We start from the raw sequence: 22,352 nt of genomic DNA, 5'->3' as shown, positions 1-22,352 counted from the left end.
CTGCATAAACTCATGACTACAAAAGAATATTGTGGCACAGCCTTTTCAGACATTAGAGGGTACAACTTGGCGTGCATGGCTAGGCATATAGCAGACTGGATTAATAGGAGTAGTCATTACTCGGCGTTGTCATTAGAAAGAGGCTTCTTTGCATCTTGGTCCCTAGTGGTGCTTTTGCATGCTAGGTTACAGTGCATCCCCGCGTGGATCAAACAGTCTGTACTTATAAAGGATACTATAGCGACATGGAGAATACTTAGAAGACGTTACTGGTTATCTTATAGAATATTTAAACATTCTGTTATGGAATAACCCAGAGTTCATACATAGCCATACCAATAGCCTTTTTAGAGAGTGGAAATCTAAAGGGATCACACTAGTAAGAAACTTACTTCACGTCTCGGAGCCCAGATGGCTCTCCGGTGAGGAGCTAAATTTTCATTACGTCCATTTCAGACTATTCAGTTCTCCCATATTAAAGCGAAATTTATATCTAATCTAGTAGTAGTACATAAGGAAATGAACCAGAAAGTCTTGGATAAAATTCTGGAACTGGGAGGAGGTAAGGTGTCAGTCTCTTCTATCTATTATAGAATGCAGAAGGAAAGCGCCTAGATAAACCAGACCATTTGACATATTGTCCTAAATTCGGCATGGGGTACACAGATTTATACCATGGACTCTGGACATGCCCGAAGAGCAAGCAGCTTTGGGAGGGGGTGGCTTGGATGTTCAGAGAGATGTGGGGGTAGAGGGTGGAATTAACCCCCCAACTCTTTCTTTTCCACTTTGAGGAGAGGGATGGTTCAAGGATGTCTCTTCCCCATCTGTTCCACTCAGTCTGTATGGTGACCAAAAGATGTATACAGCAGAGGTGGTTGCAAGCGAAGATACTCTCAATACCCACTATTCTGTAACAACTGAAAAAGCTTTTGCATATTGAGCGCTCCGATACACCAAGATCCAAGGATATACACACAAAGAGGCTTTTTTTTTAAAATGAAAAAGCTTTATTGTTACGTATATGACGGATTCAGAAATACAACATCTCATGCAGCCTTTCTCTCTGACAGAGTGGTACCTGGTGGAGCAGATAAGGGGGAGACTGAGTAGGCTGCTCTTACACAATACTGGTATAAGACGTGGTCAAGGAGATTGTTGAAAAATGATATCCTTTGGTGGGTTGTTAGATAAATATCAGTGCATTTAGTTAGTGAAGGATGATCATAAAATTTACGCCTTTTATTTTGAGCTGAAATTGGACATTGTTTGTACTCTATTGATGTGCTGTTGTGTACCCCAATTGTATGTGACACTGTTTTAGGGTCTGCGTACCCTGTTGTTATGTAGTAAATAACAATAAAAATTGGGAAAAAATCCGATATTGGGGAAAATGTACAATATTTATCCCATACGGCAAACAGCATAACAGAAAAAAAATTAAAAATAGCCAATTTGCCATTTTTGCATTGCTTCACCTTCCCCAAAAATTTAATTAAAAAGTTATCAAAAAGTTGTAATTTTTTTTTCTGTATTAAAACAAAATAAAAACTATAGAAATGTGGTCGTACTGACCCAGAGAATAAAGAGCACAGGTAAAAAAAAAAAATGTAAAATTGTGGCAGAATTGCATAGTTTTTCCAATTCCATACCATATGAAACTTTTTTCCAGCTTTCCACTACATTGTATGCAATAATAAATGGTGCCATTAGAAACTACAACTTGCCCCACAAAAAGGAATGGGGAAAAAAAAAAAGTTAAGGCTCTGGGACAGCAGGGAGTAAAAAAATTAAAACGCAGAAACAGAAAATTGCCCTGTCCTGAAGGAGTTAATCCGTAAATTTTGCTCCCTCAATTACCGTTTCTAGCAACCGTAACCAAAAGATTTGAACAGTTCGGTAGGGGTCATGGAGGTCAGTACCCCATTGATGAAACATTGATAGCACGTTCTGAGAATAGACTATTAATTGCAGTTAAGGTGGTCGTATGTGGCATAGTAATATGTTGCTGTCACAGGACATCTTGCCATTACTGTAGGATTCCGCACCATAACCATACAAGGTTATGGAAAATTTGCACACAAAATAAAAAATATGACATTAAAATTATCTTCTGTAATTATATACCATAGTTTATTTAAAATAAAAGATTACTAGTACAATCACTTCATGTTTATAGTGTAAGCATCAACTTCAAAAATGTTCTAGGAGTGGCTGCACAAAACTCATGTCTGCTGCTGAAGTACCAAGGGATATTACTTTGGATGAACCACTGCAGCAGAGAATACTGGCTATACTGTACATACCACTGATAAGAGATAAACCCATGGTTTGGGAGAGAGTGAGTAGGTTTGGAGCTTCAGGGCTGATGAATATTGTTTCTTATGGCAAGAAGGGGCATGATACCCCTGTAGACATATTGTAATGAGACCGTAGCCAGACATCCAACTGGGAAATCCAAGGATTCCAGTAGAGATGAGCTGATATAAAGAAGAAAAATGGACTCCACCCAGTGCTGCGAAAGTAGGAGATCGATACGTGTACTCTTCTTTAAATTTTTATTGGAATGCGTACAAGGCAGTGCGTTTCAGGACTGAACCGGTAACCCCGTTTTCACCCAGGCAGCCTCTCTGACATGAGCATTGGAGAATTTCTTGCTCGGATGCTCTCCCTTGCCCTGCGCTAAATCACTCAGGGCAAAGGGTTTTTCTGGAGATCTGGTGACGTACTGGACTCTCCATGGATAAAGCTAGGTGGAGGCTTCCGCCTAGCAGTGAGTCTGGTGATGTCACTGGCACTAATGGGCGGGATTTAGCGTTGCCCAAGCCTGCAAAATGACCAATGCCCTTGCCATGTAAAATGCCTCTGCCTGGTAGTATAAAAAATATAAACAAACAGCCCTTGCCCTGCGCTATCTAGCGACGGGCAAGGGAGAGCATCAGAGCATGAAATGTTCCAATGCTCATGTCAGAGAGGCTGCCTGGGTGAAAAGGGGAATATGAAGTTCTGAACCGGGACAACCCCTGCAAACAGGAATAAAACGTCTCACTCTGACATGTTGCAGGTCATAGGTAGTAGTGATGGTTAAAAAGCATAAGAGTTGAAATCAATAAAAACTCATATTCAGTGCCTTGAAAAAGTAAACATACCCTTTGAAACTTTCCACTTTACACCTACAGACCTAAATGTATTGTATTGAGATTTTATTTTACCAGCACAAAGTAGCAAGTATTTGTGAAGTAAAAAGAAAATGATACATGGTTTTTAACATTTTTAATAAATAAAAATCTGGAAAGTGTGGTGTTCATTTGTATTCAGTGCCCCTGAGTCAATACTTTGTAGGAACACCTTTCACTGCAGTTACAGCCGCAAGTCTTTGGAGGTTTGTATCTACCAGCTTTGCACATCTACAGGCTAAACTCTTTGTTCAATTTTCTTTGCATAATAGCTGAAGTTCAGTCAGATTGGATGGAGAGCGTCTGTGAACAGCAATTTTTAAGTCTTACCACAGCTTTTCAATGGGGTGTAGGTCTGGACTTTGACTGGGCCATTCTGACACATGAATATGCTTTAATCTAAACTATTCCATTGTAGCACTGTGTGATTAGGAACCTCCGCCACGGTCTCAAGTCTTTTGCAGCCTCTACCATGTTTTCCTCCAGAATTGCCCTGTATTTAACTCCATCTATCTTCCCATCAACTCTGACCAGCTTTCCTGTCCATGCTGAACAAAAGCATCCCTAAAGCATGATGCTGCAACCACCATGTTTTATGGTGATGTGGAGTGTTAGTTTTCCACCACACATAGCGTTTTACATTTAGGCCAAAAAGTTCAACTTTGGTCTCATCTGACCATAGCACCTTCTTCCACTTGTTTGTGTTCCCTACATGGATTGTGGCAAACTGCAAACGGGACTTCTTATAGCTTTCCTTTAAAAGTAGTTTTCTTCTTTGCCACTCTTACATAAAGGCCAGATTTGTGGAGTACACAACTAATAGTTGTCCTGTGGACAGGTTCTCCCACATGAGCTGTGGATCTCTGTGTAGTACAGTCCATATGAACCACATGAAGTTTCACCAAATATCCAGTCTGCAGGTTTGCAATAGGGTCATACCAATATACAGGAGCTGCAGCAATGAGCACTTGTTAAATATAGTTCCATATATTCATAAGCTGTTAGCAGAGAGTCAGGACATGCTAAATAAACCTCTTCAAATGTGCTATTAGATAACTGAGGAAAGTTTTAACAGACAGAGTCTTGACAGTGGACTCTTCCAGAAAGCCCCCTGTGTATTCTGCTACTTGGTTTGGTCTCCTCAGTGCAGACATTTACTGTGAAGGAGGTAGGATCTCTGTCTAAGTTCTCTAAAGCTAAAGTTCATTTATCTGTTGTAAAAAGTTATGATATATACCCATAATAGTTCTGTAGAATGTAAAGAGGTGACAGTATGTTTTTTTTAGCAGCCTTGAAGCCCCGCAGCACATGCTAGGCTGAGTAGATGATGTAGAGTTAGAGAGCCGTGTGCTCTTCCTAAAATGGCTGTAAGACATGCTGTATTCCAGGTCACCCTGCTGCAATATCTTTGTAAATGATTTTCTCTTGTTCATTTTTCTGTATGCTTTGTTATATCCTGTAACACGTATGTGGGAATGTAATATAATGACTGCCTGTTATGATATAGGTGGGCTGGTGACCTGGCTGTATACCACATAGTGGCAGTGTTTCCCTCTTGTATTACAGGTATGTTGCTGTTATCTTCATATACTGGTTCAATGTAAAATCCACTATACGATCACTGTTTTATAATATATTTAGAGTGCAGACATTTACTGTGAAGGAGGTGGGCTGGTGACCTGGCTGTATACCAGATAGTGGCAGTGTTTCCCTGTTGTATTACAGGCATTTACTATGAAGGAGGCTCCAGCCAAGTGCACTCCACCTCAATAAAGCTTTAAACCACAGAAGACCTGAGTGTCGTCCCATAGAGTCCACTTAGAGTTTATGCCTGGAGGAGCTGGTGACCGAGTGAGTGTGAAAGCTGGAGGTGTCGCAGATGGTGCAAGGAAAAGAGGGTTACATCTGCAGCTCCTCCAGAGTTACCATGGACCTCTTGGCTACTTCTCCTTCCCTGGACTGTCAGTTTAGGTAGATGGCCATGTCTTGGTAAGTCTGCAGTCTCCTATAGAGGAGAATATGTTGGTGGCCCTGTGGGTTATTCCACATTTAATTATTCTCCAAGTGGGCCATAAAAACATAGGCATAACTTGGGGCCACCAGCATACCCATTGCAGTCTCTTTGCACTGCAGAAAGTAAAGGCATTATTGTGAAGGATGAAGGCCATCCCTTGTTCCTTTCTAATAGTAAGATCATTATCATGGGAGGATCAACTATTGAGTCTTAGTTGGTGTTTAATATTGCTATATAAAACTTTTACATCCAAAATTATAAATAAGAGGTCTTCTGACCAATGGAAGCTTCTCAAATTAGCAATCAACTGAGTGGGGGAGAGGGGGGGCGGGCGTGGGTGCCGGCTCTCAGGGGGTGTCAGAAGCAATGAGTGCTTCCATCAATATAGATGGAAGTGCTCATTGCTGGAGCGCTGGCCTCCTTCAGGCCGACGGCGCACAGAATGGTGACTTCTCCTCGCTCCATCATTCAGCCTGCAGACACAGATCGCCCAGCCAGCCTGTGTGAGCAGAGCCTGCAGCCCGGAAATCTGCATAAGCTCTGCCCACATAGTGCTGCAGAGTGATCTGTGCCTGCAGGGAAGAGAGGTATGTGAGCTTCAGGAACGGGACAAGGTGAGTAGTTACTGTGTTTTTTTTTAATACTGAGGGGGCACGGGCTTTATTACTATGGAGGGGCACAGAGGACTTTATTTCTATGGAGGGGACACAGAGGACTTTATTACTATGGAGGGGGCACAGAGGACATTATTACTATGGATGGTGCACAGAGGGCATTATTACTGTGAAAGGGGCACAATGGGGATTTCTACTATGGAGAGGGCACAGAGGGCATTAATACTGTTAAGGGGGCACAATGGATGTTATTACTGTGAAGGGGGCACAATGGGCATTGTAACGGATCTTCTGGCACCCCGACCGGGTACCTCCGTTGATAAATGCTCCCAGTGCCTCCCGAGGACTCCAAGCACTCCGCTCGACACCGATACCACCACAGGAACCAGGAACAGGAACAGCTCTTACAAGAGCTAGGAGTAATAGCCAGGGGAGTATACACGTATAGCAATCCCCACACACATGAGACGAGGCTCTATGTTGAGTGTAAAACAGGAACTCTTTATTGAGGGCTACCCGCCCGTATTTATGCAGGTCCCCATCTGGTGGACACTCCCCTAGGGGACCAGATGGAAGACTGTGACACAGGACAGATATGCAGCAATTCAGGATACTGTAATGACCGGCGTCACGCTAAGGGAGGGAAATGGGAAGGCCCTGTCCAAGGGAGAGGAAAAGATGGTGACCCCTGACTCACCTTGCGGCTGGCACCTGACTGCCCTGACGTCCCTAGACGGGTTCCTCACCCGTACGCCGATCACGTGCCTAAACCTTGGCTTTCCCTAAGATGAGCCCTATGTAGTGAACGGGGCGGTGGGATCATTAGTCCGCACCACTGACACTAAGAGGAAAACACCAAGGAGAGGACAGACAATACAGACAAACATATAATCCCAGGTGGGCGACAACAGCAGACCACCAAGGTCCAACAGGGATCCGGAGGGTAACGTTCTGGAACAACAACCAGGGAACACAGCCACACAGCTCCAGTGGGTCAGTATAGAAGTCCAGGCAGGAAGCTCTATATCTGGCAACCAGAGAAGTGAGAGATGGGAATATAAGGAGGTTGGGATTGCTGGACAAGAAACAGCTGAGGAGGAGAAGCTACGGATCCCTGAGTGAGCCAAAAAGGATTTCAAGGCAAACCCAGAAAGCTACCATTAATAAACAGCACTGTCATTAGACATAGAGCGCGCAGCCACCCGCTGCGACTTCCTGACCCCGAGTATAACAGAGTCAGGCGTGGCTCTTGACACCCTCGTGACAGTATCCCCCTCTCTACGAGGGGCCTCCGGACACTCAGGACTAGGTCTCTCAGGATGAGAGGCATGAAAAGCCCGAACTAACCTGTCGGTGTTTACCTCAGACGCTGGAACCCACATTCTTTCCTCGGGACCGTAACCCCTCCAATGCACCAGATATTGAAGAGAGCGGCGGACCCGACGAGAATCAACAATTTTGGATATTTGAAACTCTAGATTACCATCCACAACAACAGGAGGAGGTGGCAGCGGTGACGGTTCTAGAGGTGGAACATACTTCTTGAGTAACGACTTATGGAAGACGTTATGGATTTTAAAAGTCTGAGGTAGCTCCAGGCGAAAAGCCACGGGGTTAATGATGGCTACTATTTTGTAAGGGCCAATGAACCTAGGACCCAGTTTCCAAGAGGGAACCTTTAATTTAATATTCCTAGTAGACAACCACACATAGTCATTCACTCCTAGGTCCGGACCTGGCGACCGTCTCTTATCAGCCATGCATTTATATTTACCTCCCATATTTTTCAAATTAGCTTGCACTTTCTGCCATACAGAAGAAAGATATGATGAAAACTGTTCCTCTTCGGGAACCCCAGAAGACCCCCCCTCTTTGAAAGTACAGAATTGGGGATGAAAACCATATGCACCAAGAAATGGTGACTTGCCAGTAGATTCCTGACGGCGATTATTTATGGCAAACTCGGCTAACGGTAAATATGATGACCACACCTCTTGGTTTTCAGACACAAAACATCTTAGATATGTCTCATGGTTTTGGTTGGTACGCTCAGTCTGTCCATTCGACTGAGGATGGAAAGCTGGGGAAAAGGACAAGTGTACCCCCAAACGGGAACAAAAAGCTTTCCAAAATTTAGAAATAAACTGGGTTCCCCGATCCGAAACAACATCGGAAGGGACCCCGTAAAGCTTCAAGATTTCACTGATGAATACCTGAGCAAGAGTCTTAGCATTAGGTAGTGCGGGTAATGCAATGAAGTGTACCATTTTGCTAAACCTGTCCACTACTACCAAGATAACTGTTTTACCCGCAGACAAAGGTAAGTCAGTGATAAAATCCATTGACAGATGTGTCCATGGCCTATTGGAATGACAAGTGGCAATAAAGACCCTCAGGACGTGTATGAGAGACTTTCACGCGCGCACAAGTAGAACAGGAAGACACAAAATCCATCACATCCTGACGCAACCTTGGCCACCAAAAACGACGAGACAATAGCTCCAAGGTTGCTTTACTACCCGGGTGCCCAGCAAGTGCCGAATTATGATGTTCCTTTAATAATTCGAGACGCAGGTTTAACGGTACAAACTATTTCTCTGAGGGGCAAGAGACCGGGGCGTCCCCCTGGGCCTCTAACACCTTCCCCTCCAGAACAGAGTGTACCGCAGAGACAACCACTCCTCTTTGTAGAATGGGTACCGGATCACTCACATTACCCCCTCCAGGGAAACAACGAGATAGTGCATCTGCCTTGGTATTTTCTGCCCCAGGACGATAGGTAATAACAAAGTTAAACCTGGTAAAAAATAGCGACCACCTAGCTTGTCTAGGGGTGAGACGCTTAGCTGATTCGAGGTACAGAAGGTTTTTGTGGTCCGTAATCACAGTGACGGGGTGGATTGCCCCCTCTAAAAAGTGACGCAATTCTTCAAACGCTAGTTTAATAGCTAATAGTTCCCTATTGCCAATATCATAGTTCTTCTTTGCTGCAGATAGTTTTTTAGAAAAGAACGCACAAGGACGCCATTTGCCAGGAGACGGACCCTGAGACAGCACAGCCCCCACTCCCACCTCTGACGCATCAACTTCAACAATAAAAGGCTGGGAGACATCAGGTTGGATTAGTACAGGTGCTGAGGTAAACCTCTCTTTTAGAGAGGAAAAAGCAATTTTAGCGGCGTCAGACCATTTAGAAAAATCAGTCCCCTTCCTAGTCATGTCAGTAAGGGGTTTTACAATCACCAAATAATTTTTAATGAACTTTCTATAGAAATTTGCGAAGCCCAAGAACCGTTGCAGTGTTTTGAGGTTCTCAGGAAGATCCCAATCTAAAATTGCCTGGACCTTCCTAGGATCCATACGGAAACCTGAAGCAGATAATAAATAACCTAGGAACTGTATTTCCTGAACGGCGAAGACACACTTTTCAATTTTAGCATATAATTTATTCGTCCGTAGAACCTGCAGTACCTGTCTGACATGCACCTCATGTGTTTTCAGATCAGACGAATAAATTAAAATATCATCTAGGTATATCACCACAAACCTGCCAATAAGATGACTAAAAATGTCATTAACGAAATGTTGGAAGACAGCAGGAGCATTGGTCAGACCGAAAGGCATGACTAGACTTTCATAATGCCCCTCAGGGGTGTTAAAAGCTGTCTTCCACTCATCCCCTTCCTTGATATGAATCAGATTGTAGGCCCCCCTAAGATAAAGTTTGGAGAACCACCTAGCACCCGCAATCTGATTAAACAGGTCAGGAATGAGAGGAAGAGGGTATGGGTCTCGGATAGTTATCCGGTTTAGTTCGCGGAAATCTAGGCAAGGACGCAGGCCCCCATCTTTCTTTTTAACGAAGAAAAACCCTGCAGCCACGGGTGAAGAAGAGGCTCTGATGTGTACCTTAGCCAAGCTCTCGGAGATATAATCTTTCATGGCTTGTCTCTCCGGACCCGAAAGATTATATAACCTGGTCTTGGGTAATTTTGCACCGGGAATCAGGTTAACCGGGCAATCATAAGGACGGTGAGGTGGTAACTTCTGGCAACCCTTTTCAGAAAAAACGTCCTCAGAGTCCGAAACAAATGTAGGTAGGGTAGCTATGGAGGAGACTAAGCAATTGCTATTTAAGCAATTTTCTCTGCAATGCTCACTCCACTCCAATATCTCCCTGGCCTGCCAATCCACCACTGGATTGTGCACTACCAACCAGGGAAGACCCAACACCACAGGAGTGGGAAGCCCCTCCAGAACATAACATGAAAGCCATTTGTTATGGTGGTCCCCTACCCGAAGGTGTAAGTTATGGACAATGTGAGTGAGGTTTCTCTGAGACAGAGGAGCAGAATCAATAGCGAATATGGGAATAGGTCTCTGTAGCGTACAGAGAGACAAACCCATAGTGTGGGCAAAATGGGCATGTATCAAATTAACTTCTGCTCCACTCTCTAGAAAAAAAGAAATAGTCTCCGTCTTAACACCAAAAACAACAACCGCTGGCAACACAAATTGCGATGTTCGTATGGAGGAAACGTATACCCCCCGGCTGACATCCTCCACACAGCCTGGGGTTAGTAGTTTTCCGACGGTCTTTTGTTTTTGAGAAAGGAAGGACAGACATTAATAAAATGACCCCTCTCCCCACAGAAAAAACAAACCCCACGCCTACGGCGAGCCTCAGGAGGACGGACCTGACGAGTAGTTCCTCCTAGCTGCATAGGCTCGTCTAAGTCCGTACAGACTAACTGCTGCTTGGGAGGGGTTACCAGTTGCTCCGGATTTTTCAATCTGTCCCTAAGACGTCTATCTATCCTGATAGAAAGGGACATAACCGCATCAAGGGAAAAGGGAGTCTCATACAGCGCAAGCGCATCCTTAATCCTTTCGGATAAACCAGAGCAGAACTGACTCCTGAGAGCCGGGTCGTTCCACTGGGTATCCGTAGCCCACCTACGGAACTCTGAGCAATACTCCTCTACTGGCCGCTCTCCCTGTAGGAGTCTCCGTAACTTTGATTCAGCCTGTGCGATTCGGTCAGGGTCATCATATATGAGACCCAAGGCCCCAAAAAATTCATCCACTGACCGGAGAGCCTGGGAATCAGTGGGTAAAGAGAACGCCCAGGATTGCGGGTCCCCCTGAAGCAGGGAAATAACAACCCCCACCCGCTGTTCTTCATTACCAGAGGAGTAAGGGCGCAGTTTAAAATATAATTTACAGGCCTCACGGAACGTCACAAATTAGTCCCTTCCCCCAGAAAATCTGTCAGGAAGAGCAACCTTGGGTTCCGCAACAACCTGGTTACCTGTAGCAACCGCTGGGCTTGCGGTCTGTAGCAATTGCTGCTGTTGCTGGAGGACCGACGCCTTCAATCCTGACACCTCCAAAAACAGGCCTTGAAGTTGCTTTGACAAAGCAGCAATTGGATCCATACTGGATTCTAAGTAGGTAGAAAGAAAAAGTATTTTTTTTTTTTTTACCTACACAAAATAAGGGCCAGATATAATGTAATGACTGGTGTCACGCAAAGGGAGGGAAATGGGAAGGCCCTGTCCAAGGGAGAGGGAAAGATGGTGACCCCTGACTCACCTTGCGGCTGGCACCTGACTGCCCTGACGTCCCTAGACGAGTTCCTCACCCGTACGCCGATCACGTGCCTAAACCTTGGCTTTCCCAAGATGAGCCCTATGTAGTGAACGGGGCGGTGGGATCACTAGTCCGCACCACTGACACTAAGAGGAAAACACCAAGGAGAGGACAGACAATACAGACAAACATATAATCCCAGGTGGGCGACAACAGCAGACCACCAAGGTCCAACAGGGATCCGGAGGGTAACGTTCTGGAACAACAACCAGGGAACACAGCCACACAGCTCCAGTGGGTCAGTATAGAAGTCCAGGCAGGAAGCTCTATATCTGGCAACCAGAGAAGTGAGAGATGGGAATATAAGGAGGTTGGGATTGCTGGACAAGAAACAGCTGAGGAGGAGAAGCTACGGATCCCTGAGTGAGCCAAAAAGGATTGCAAGGCAAACCCAGAAAGCTACCATTAATAAACAGCACTGTCATTAGACATAGAGCGCGCAGCCACCCGCTGCGACTTCCTGACCCCGGGTATAACGGAGTCAGGCGGGGTTCTTGACACCCTCGTGACAGATACACAGACACAATACATCCCCACAATGCATCATGGTTTCCTCCTCTCTGCCCTGGAGACACCCGAGGAGCAATTCAATTATCTCTCAGGACAAAGGGAAATCGCCAATACACATGTGGGGACAACAGGACAGAAATCACCATTTAAACATACAATGTCACAACCCTTACAGTAAACACAGACATTTAACATATCCCCAGATAGCTCAAGTCTGAGTGCATATTATTAGGTGAATGGCACTCAGACTACACGAATAAAATAAAATCGACATGGAGCCAAAGTCTTTAATTTCACGAACAGGCTCCATGGCATAGCTATCTGGGTACCCTCACATAACATACAATACAATTCCAAAGACAGATGGTTCTGTCACACACCTCAAAACCCCACATATGCCCATAATGTATACATCCATGGATAGCTCTGATCTGGGTGAACAACATATCCAAAAATCACCCAGATCAGAACAGGGGTTCCCGTATTCCATGGAAGTCACATTTGGCCGACCGCAAGCATGGCTTTCCTGCCCAAAACAGTTCCACAGATTTAAGCTGTGCGGCCGGTCTGTCTTCTCCTTTAAAGTTAGTATGGGCCATAATCCTGAGGCAAGAGGCTGGCAAACAGGCCCCTCCGAAACCCAGTGGCGAGGTTATTTTCGCCACATGCATTATTACTATAAAGGGGGTACAGTGGGCATTATTACTGTGAAGGGGGCACAATGGGGATTATTACTGTGAAGGGGGCACAAATAGGGCATTACAACTGTGAAAGGGGCACAGAGAGGGCATAACTACTGTTATAGGGGCCACAATGTGGGCATAACTACTGTGAGAGGGCACAATGTGGTCATAACTACTTTGAGGGGGCACACATCTGTACAATACTACTGTGAAGGTTGTACAGTGAGGGCAACACTACTGTGAGGGGGTACAATTTTTTTCAAAGTATTGGGGAGGGGGGGGGGATGCCAGAGAAAGGAACCTCCCCAGGTGCCAAACACCCTAGGCACGCCACTGGTGGGAACCTTCAAATTGCTTGGTAGATTCACTACATAGATCTGTAGAAGCAGATCCAGATAGTGAGATAAATGTGCTTTGGGAGAGTGAATGCTTAAGATGATCGGCTTCGCACTGTCGATCTAGTTTGTCCACTTTCAGTATGGGCATTGGGACCACAAGACTGGTGCCTGATGCTTCCATGGACCGTCCGAACGTCCTTTTTTCTCTGTCTCTTCAGATAAGTAGAGCTCATCTTTTCCAGCCTTACTGCAATGTCTCAGGACATGATGGGGCTGAAGTTCACTGACATAACCATAGCAACCGGGACACTTTGAGCGCTGTGTCGGCAGCACATGAAGCGCACATGATCACTTGCCTCTCCTGACTCCATCCATTATGTATTCATATTAAACACATCTTCCTGGCCCTCTGCATATTTCAATGCAGTGACTATCTATTTTTCAAACATCACCACCTTTTATCATCTTATATTATCTGCTCTGACTCCACATGTATTATAACTGTATTCATACTCTTCTCTATTGGTTTATGTACATTTGCAAGAAAAAGTATGTGAACCATTTGGAATGATATGGATTTCTGCACAAATTGGTCATAAAATGTGATCTGATCTTCATCTAAGTCACAACAATAGACAATCACAGTCTGCTTAAACTAATAACACACAAAGAATTAAATGTTACCATGTTTTTATTGAACACACCATGTAAACATTCACAGTGCAGATGGAAAAAGTATGTGAACCCTTGGATTTAATAACTGGTTGAACCTCCTTTGGCAGCAATAACTTCAACCAAACGTTTCCTGTAGTTGCAGATCAGACGTGCACAACAGTCAGGAGTAATTCTTGACCATTCCTCTTTACAGAACTGTTTCAGCAATATTCTTGGGATGTCTGGTGTGAATCGCTTTCTTGAGGTCATGCCACAGCATCTCAATCGGGTTGAGGTCAGGACTCTGACTTTTTCTTGCAACTGTATATATACTTGTTTTTTTTATACACATTATGATGCCCACTATGAGTTTTTCTTGATTTTTTTTTAACTGCCACCACGTGTGACCTGTCAGGTTGAGCTGTTTCCTTCTTGTTTACATGTAAATGTTCACGTTTCGCCATGCTGTTTTATTGTGTGAAGTTTATTCTGAAGTTTCCAAAAAAACTCTTTCACACGAGCGAGTTTTCCGCGCGGGTGCAATGCTTGACGTGAACGCATAGCACCCACACTGAATCCTGACCCATTCATTTCAATGGGTCTGTGTACATGAGCGTTTTTTTTCACACATCAGTTCTGCGTTGCGTTAAAAACGCAGCATGTTCTATATTCTGCGTTTTTCACGCAGTTCTGGCCCCATAGAAGTGAATGGGGCTTCAGTGAAAAAAATGCATTGCATCACTGATGGTTGCTAAGAGATGCTGTTTGTAAACCTTCAGTTTTTTATCACGCGCGTGAAAAACGCATTAAAACTCATTGCACCCGCGCGGAAAAAACTGAACAACTGAACGCAACCGCAGATAAAACTGACTGAACTTGCTTGCAAAAGGGTGCGAGTTTCACTGAACACATCTGGAGCCAATCCGTCACGCTCGTGAGAAAGAGGCCTTAAAGGGAACCTGTCATGTGGATATTTGATTATAATCTAACTAATTATATACAATAATTAACTACTAAAAAGTGCCTTAGATGTATTCACTTACTGGTGTGACAGATGGTTACCTCATAATATACACACAAAGATGCCACATGCCGCATGCTAATGAGCTGATTTGAGTCCAGCGTGATGTCATTGAGTCCACCGTATTTTTAATTCAGAGCTATAGCCACTCCCCTGCTCACCTGCTGCTGATTCATATGGAAAATAACTGTCAATCTGCAGCGGGCGGGGAGTCAGGAGCTCATGAATATTCAGGACTCATCATTATCAGCTGGAGCTTTTCAATACAAGATGTTGGCAGATTGACTGGGTCAATTAAAGAAAGTGACCCAGCATTGTGCTAAGAGAATCAGTCACTTATTTATGTTGCCCTTAGTTAGGACACCATAAAACTGGTGACAGGTTCGCTTTAAGAACATGCTTCTCGACCTCCTTTCTTTGACAGTATTGGGTGAAGTCCCCATTCATTGCTCTGCTAGATTTATATCAAGCTGGCAGCTCCAAGGGAATGTCCTTTCTGCTGTAGCTCTCCCTATCACAGCTCAGGAGGCAGTTGAAGGATAAAACAGCATGTGCGGCCACCTCAGTGAGCCAAAGAAATAATAAGAAAAAAAAACAGCAGGTGGAGCTATACAGATACATTTTCTTGAATAACCCAATGGTTATGCTACATTTTTAACTACATGCAATTACAAAAGTTTTCAGATCCAGGTGCTGGTTTGAAATATGTTTCATGGGATAACCCCTATAATGTTCAGGAGTCTGTCACCTGGAAATTTACTGATAAACCAGGCACTATGCCTTGTAGGGCTAGATCAGCTAAATGATAATGACAACTTTTAGGCAAGACAACTATACAGGAACCTGGTCCTGTCAATCAAGAAGGAGGGGCAGGGACTTGGACCCACCTGCAGTGCACTTAACTGCTCATTTGCATATAAATTAAAAGTACTTTTTCTGTCATGGAGGCTCTGAACAGAGTGTCCAATGCAATCCATAAAGAGTACCAAAGTCCATTGGTTCTGAGAATCAGTGGTCCAAACTTGTAGACCTATCTGGGTGAAAAGGCTTTGGCACTATATGAAACACTGCGGCTCCCTCAGATTTTTTCCTGTACTATAGCCACCCAAGTGATATGCTTCAGTTCTCTTCACAGTGCTTTAAAGGCAGTGGAACATGCTGAAGAAGATTTGATTTGGGGGATGCTATATCTCCTTATGGAGAGTGCCTAAACAGCGAGAGAAGTCTTATTAGCCAGCCAACGCTCCTCTGGAATTATGGGAAGAGGGTATGTAAATGACTCGGAGCTATAGGATAGCTTCCTTACAGCTGGTGGCATTAGAGGCAGAGCTTTCTGTAGAGGCTTTGGTGATGGATACTTATTTCTTTTGATCACTTGCAGTTCCTACAGTCAAAACTCCAGTGATCAGCAAGTGATGGCACATCAATGATATGCCACCATTTACTACAACTATAACACAGCTTTGAAAAAAGTGTCAAGTGCTAAAAACCCAAACAAGCAGTAGGAGATGATGCATTTTGGTGATGGTAATGTTAATGTGTTTCATTTAGCTCCTCCAGGATCACAGTATTTTAAAGGGTTATTCCCATCAATGTCACATCTGGGACCCACTCCTTTCTCCAGAATTTGCTCCTTGAAGTGAAGGAAAGCCCACTGTCCAAGCCCAGTCACCCTCCATTCACCTCTATAGGAGTTCTGCAAGTATATGAGGCTACTTCTGGCAGTCCCATAACGGTGATTGGAGAGGTGGCCATGCACGCGCGGTGTGCTCTTTATTCACTGCTATGGGCCTTCTGAAAAAAAGCGTGGTGTGCTCTCCACTTTGGGGGCTTCATTCTGGAGATAGGAGAATATTCTAGAGGTGGGACCTGCATCTATCTGACATTGATGGCATATGTTAGTGGCATGCCATCAATGTCTGAGATGGGCAAACCCCTTTAACAAACCAGGGATTCATCCATTTGTAATTTTCTTAAATATAAAGTACTGACTGCAAAGGGTAACCATTATCAGCAACTCCCACAGGTTCCAATTCTTACTATTGCAGATGTCGATGTGTAAATCATTTGTAGAAAAACGAATAACTGAAATAAATGAGTCTCCAGAAATGACTTCAGAAACTCTTATTAACGACGGCAATGGCCATTGTTATTTCCTACAGTCTCCCACACACTGGCGCTATCGCCAATAATACATCTCCGTCTATAAAACCATTGATTGCTTTCTTCATCACACACCTAAATGTGACAATCCTTCCCAGAATGCGTGTTGAAATACTTATTTTCAAGCTGCTATTTTGGACAATGTCCTGTGTTTATACCTAGCTGTGAGAACAATAGGAATCCCATTCTCAATTGAAGCAAGCGCGTTTGCCAAACTGCTTGGGTGATCGTTGTGGTGGGATTGTGTAGGAAGATCTAAATTGATAGAATTGAATCACACAAGTTAACATTTGTACGTGTCTGCTGTTAGCTACTGTGCTACATTGTTACACAGCACCGGGGGAAAAAAAAACCTCTCCTGAATGAATGCTCTATAATATGATTCTAAAATAACTCTGCCAAATTGCTCCTGACTTCCCTGCTGAGTCATTTAACCTGCAAAGCACTTGTGATTCTTTCATTCTGTCCCTTGGAAGTCAGAACTGCCACAGCCGGAATCTTTTAAGTCTAGCTCTCCCATAGATGTACATTGCTTTCTTTGTTCAAAAGCAGCTTCACAGCGCAGCTAATCCATGGTTTTCATTTGTTGCCGGTAATTGTCTGCTTCAGACATTGGCTCTCCCTGCTTTCCTAAAAAGGGTGTTCCAACCACATTGAGCCTTCGCAATTCTCTAAAGCGGGTGATCGGAGTAAAGACATACACTGTATATTATGAGGACTGTAAGGTCCCACATTACGTAGGGTGATATTTCTAGATATAAGGATGAATGATGCCACTAGAAAATCAGCTGGCTTCGGAAGAATTCATAAAGACTTAAAGGGGTTATCCAATGCTTAATTTAAAAAATGAAAATCCGATATCTTTCTAACAAACCAGCCCTGTAGTACCTCACATGGATCTAGAGATCTCCCCATTCATTGCTCCAGTTGCTCTGCTACATTTATTTCAAACTGGCAGCTTAGGGAGCGTGTCCTTTCTGCAGGTGGCAGTTAAACAATGGATCTGAGCATGTGCTTCCGTCTCAGTGAGCAGGACAGAGAAATTAGAAAAGAAGCAAACAGCAGGTGACGCTATACAGATAGACATATAAAAAATATATATTTTTATATATTTTTTTATATATAATATAAAAAGTTTTAATCTAATATCTATATATATAAAATATATTATATATATTTATATATATATATATATATATATATATATATATATATATATATATATAATCAAATAGAAAGCAGGACTGCACTCCAAAATGTGATGAAAAAATCAAAGCAGTTTATTCACCCATGTTATGGCAAAGTTTGCGACGTTTCAGCTCTTGCGAGCCTTTCTCAAGCATGGAGACAGTGAAAGTGAGCACATTTAAAGCATTACAAAAAGTGTTCCACCCATCAGGGTGTGGTTACAATCATCTTAAATTACAGACATGTGATACAATTATAAAGTGCATGTTTAACATAGTGACTAGTGTTATACGTTCTATCATACCAGGATACCATCCCTCTTATATAGAACAAAATATATGTAGAACTTGTGTTCCAATTAGAATCATAAAACAGTGCAGACATACTGAATGGGGATCCCAGGAGTGAAATTCGGAAAGCCATGGAGCCCACATATACCATCATGTTCCCTATGCGTCTCGATCTCCTTAATGCGCATGCCCAGAGTAACAACATCATGTGAATCACAATGTCAAAATAGTTCGCATGCGCTCTATAGGGTAACATCTACCAGCGCCATTTTGGTTCAGGGAAGAATGCTCTAGATGTCCGCTCTATGTTCGTCACGTGAATAATAACCATACAGAGTATATACTCAAAGTCGTGACCATAGAATGGAACACATAGAAAATGTGCAGCAGACCGCAGCAGGGATCTCCTACAGGTGCCAGCATCAGGACCGGGATCCCCACCTCTCGGGAGGGACACCGGACCTTGGGGCCGTGTACGTCGGAGGGGGACATCTCCATGAGCCCCACCGACCTACCTAACCCACTTGCTGGAAAAAGCGGTCATAGAGGGATTGTCCCTCAACATATACAGAAAACAGCATCGCACTATAACTTAATAATGTCTCTGGAATAGCGCATGTACGATAGGACACTGTAGTTGGTACTGGGCTGCATCGCTTCCAACAAATTAAAGTCCAGGGATCCGCATCCAGCATCGTGAGGGTTAAAAATTCTAAAAGGCAAGAAAAAATATATATAAGTTTCCAACTTTATACTCTATTACGTTTGCAGTTGTATATAGTACTTTCACAATTCTCCGACACTATTATAAGTATGGGGAAAGTGTAACACATAAATGCATGGAAAAAGGGGGCAAGCAACAGATCACTAGGCACCTATCTGAACTCTACATTTAATCCTCTGGGGTGCAAGCTATCTAAATCATAAATCCACCGCAATTCCCTTTTCTTGAGAATAGCTAGACGGTCTCCACCTCTCCTAGGGAGTTCAACATGGTCCAGTATCCAGCATCTTAGATCCCGCTCAGTGTGCCCAAGGGATCCAAAATGCCTGGAGACCGGAAGATCAGCACGTTTTTTTCTTATTGAATTCCTGTGATTGTTCAGTCTTAGTTTTAATTCTGTGGACGTTTCCCCAATATATATTAGGTTACACGGGCATGCTAGCACATATATTACATAAGAAGATGAACAATTTAAATGGAACTTGATGGGATATTCTTTATGTGTAGAGGGATGTATGAAGGATCTAGCTTTGCATATATAGCGACAGTTGACGCAATTGAGACACGGATAGCAGCCATGTCCCGATTTAGACAATGTTCGCTGTACACTAATTTTCTTAGGGCCTACATCCGCTCTAACCAAGTGGTCCTTGATGTTTTTACTTTTTCGATATGATAAAAGGGGAGGAGACTTCAGTTCAGGTACATCTTTGATTGACCTGCCGAGGATGCTCCAATTGTCCTTGAGGATACGTCCCATCTCCACACTACACTCAGAGTATGTGGACATGAAAGGTATCCTCCGGATTTTCTGTGAGGCAGATGAAGTTTTTTTGGGGCTATTGAGTAAAATCTCATTTTTTTGATCATCCAGCAATCGGTGGGGGTAACCCCGTTCCCTAAATCTACCTGTCATCATATCCAATGTAGATACTAACTCAGTCTGTTGTGATATAATGCGTTTAGCACGTAAGAATTGTGAGTGCGGTAAGTGTTTGATTAAACTACGAGGATGACTACTTTCATATCGTAGGATAGTGTTCCTGTCAGTTGGCTTGATGTATAGGCCTGTATTAATCAAACCATCAACCAATCTGACATTGGTGTCAAGAAAGGATAATTCTGTCTTGGAATAAGACACAGTATATTGGAGGTCAGGATCGATACTGTTCAGATATGTATGGAACTCAACCAATTGTGTTTCTGTACCTGACCACAGGAGGAAGACATCATCTATGTACCGCCACCACCCAATGACATATTGGAAGTGGTGGGATACATAGATGAAGTCCTCCTCCATGTGCCGCATGTAGATATTTGCGTACGTTGGGGCCACATTGGACCCCATCGCAACGCCACGTTTTTGACTGAAAAAGGTGTCCTGGAAAAGAAAATAATTATTTTCCAGAATAAGCCTCAGCAGGATATTAATAAAATATTTTGAATGTTGTGTGATGGACGACCCATCCAGATATTTGTTGACAGCAGAGATGCCCTTCTCGTGTCCTATTGACGTGTACAAAGATACAACGTCAAAGGACACGAGAGTAGCAGTCTGAACATTGTCTAAATCGGGACATGGCTGCTATCCGTGTCTCAATTGCGTCAACTGTCGCTATATATGCAAAGCTAGATCCTTCATACATCCCTCTACACATAAAGAATATCCCATCAAGTTCCATTTAAATTGTTCATCTTCTTATGTAATATATGTGCTAGCATGCCCGTGTAACCTAATATATATTGGGGAAACGTCCACAGAATTAAAACTAAGACTGAACAATCACAGGAATTCAATAAGAAAAAAACGTGCTGATCTTCCGGTCTCCAGGCATTTTGGATCCCTTGGGCACACTGAGCGGGATCTAAGATGCTGGATACTGGACCATGTTGAACTCCCTAGGAGAGGTGGAGACCGTCTAGCTATTCTCAAGAAAAGGGAATTGCGGTGGATTTATGATTTAGATAGCTTGCACCCCAGAGGATTAAATGTAGAGTTCAGATAGGTGCCTAGTGATCTGTTGCTTGCCCCCTTTTTCCATGCATTTATGTGTTACACTTTCCCCATACTTATAATAGTGTCGGAGAATTGTGAAAGTACTATATACAACTGCAAACGTAATAGAGTATAAAGTTGGAAACTTATATATATTTTTTCTTGCCTTTTAGAATTTTTAACCCTCACGATGCTGGATGCGGATCCCTGGACTTTAATTTGTTGGAAGCGATGCAGCCCAGTACCAACTACAGTGTCCTATCGTACATGCGCTATTCCAGAGACATTATTAAGTTATAGTGCGATGCTGTTTTCTGTATATGTTGAGGGACAATCCCTCTATGACCGCTTTTTCCAGCAAGTGGGTTAGGTAGGTCGGTGGGGCTCATGGAGATGTCCCCCTCCGACGTACACGGCCCCAAGGTCCGGTGTCCCTCCCGAGAGGTGGGGATCCCGGTCCTGATGCTGGCACCTGTAGGAGATCCCTGCTGCGGTCTGCTGCACATTTTCTATGTGTTCCATTCTATGGTCACGACTTTGAGTATATACTCTGTATGGTTATTATTCACGTGACGAACATAGAGCGGACATCTAGAGCATTCTTCCCTGAACCAAAATGGCGCTGGTAGATGTTACCCTATAGAGCGCATGCAAACTATTTTGACATTGTGATTCACATGATGTTGTTACTCTGGGCATGCGCATTAAGGAGATCGAGACGCATAGGGAACATGATGGTATATGTGGGCTCCATGGCTTTCCGAATTTCACTCCTGGGATCCCCATTCAGTATGTCTGCACTGTTTTATGATTCTAATTGGAACACAAGTTCTACATATATTTTGTTCTATATAAGAGGGATGGTATCCTGGTATGATAGAACGTATAACACTAGTCACTATGTTAAACATGCACTTTATAATTGTATCACATGTCTGTAATTTAAGATGATTGTAACCACACCCTGATGGGTGGAACACTTTTTGTAATGCTTTAAATGTGCTCACTTTCACTGTCTCCATGCTTGAGAAAGGCTCGCAAGAGCTGAAACGTCGCAAACTTTGCCATAACATGGGTGAATAAACTGCTTTGATTTTTTCATCACATTTTGGAGTGCAGTCCTGCTTTCTATTTGATTATACTATTGGGGATTGCCGTTGCCCCCTTTTGGACATTGCACCCGCTTGTCAGGTTGGTGCTCCCGTTGGACTTTCTTTTTTTATATATATATATATATATATATAAAATGTAATAGATGGCAGCACCAACCTTGAAATGTTAAAAATTGGGTGCAAGCTCCAATGGGAATAGTGTCCCAGGATAATATCA

This window comes from Bufo bufo, chromosome 5, assembly GCF_905171765.1.
Source record: "Bufo bufo chromosome 5, aBufBuf1.1, whole genome shotgun sequence".
NCBI lineage: Eukaryota > Metazoa > Chordata > Amphibia > Anura > Bufonidae > Bufo > Bufo bufo.
Note: the sequence above shows the minus strand (reverse complement) of the source record.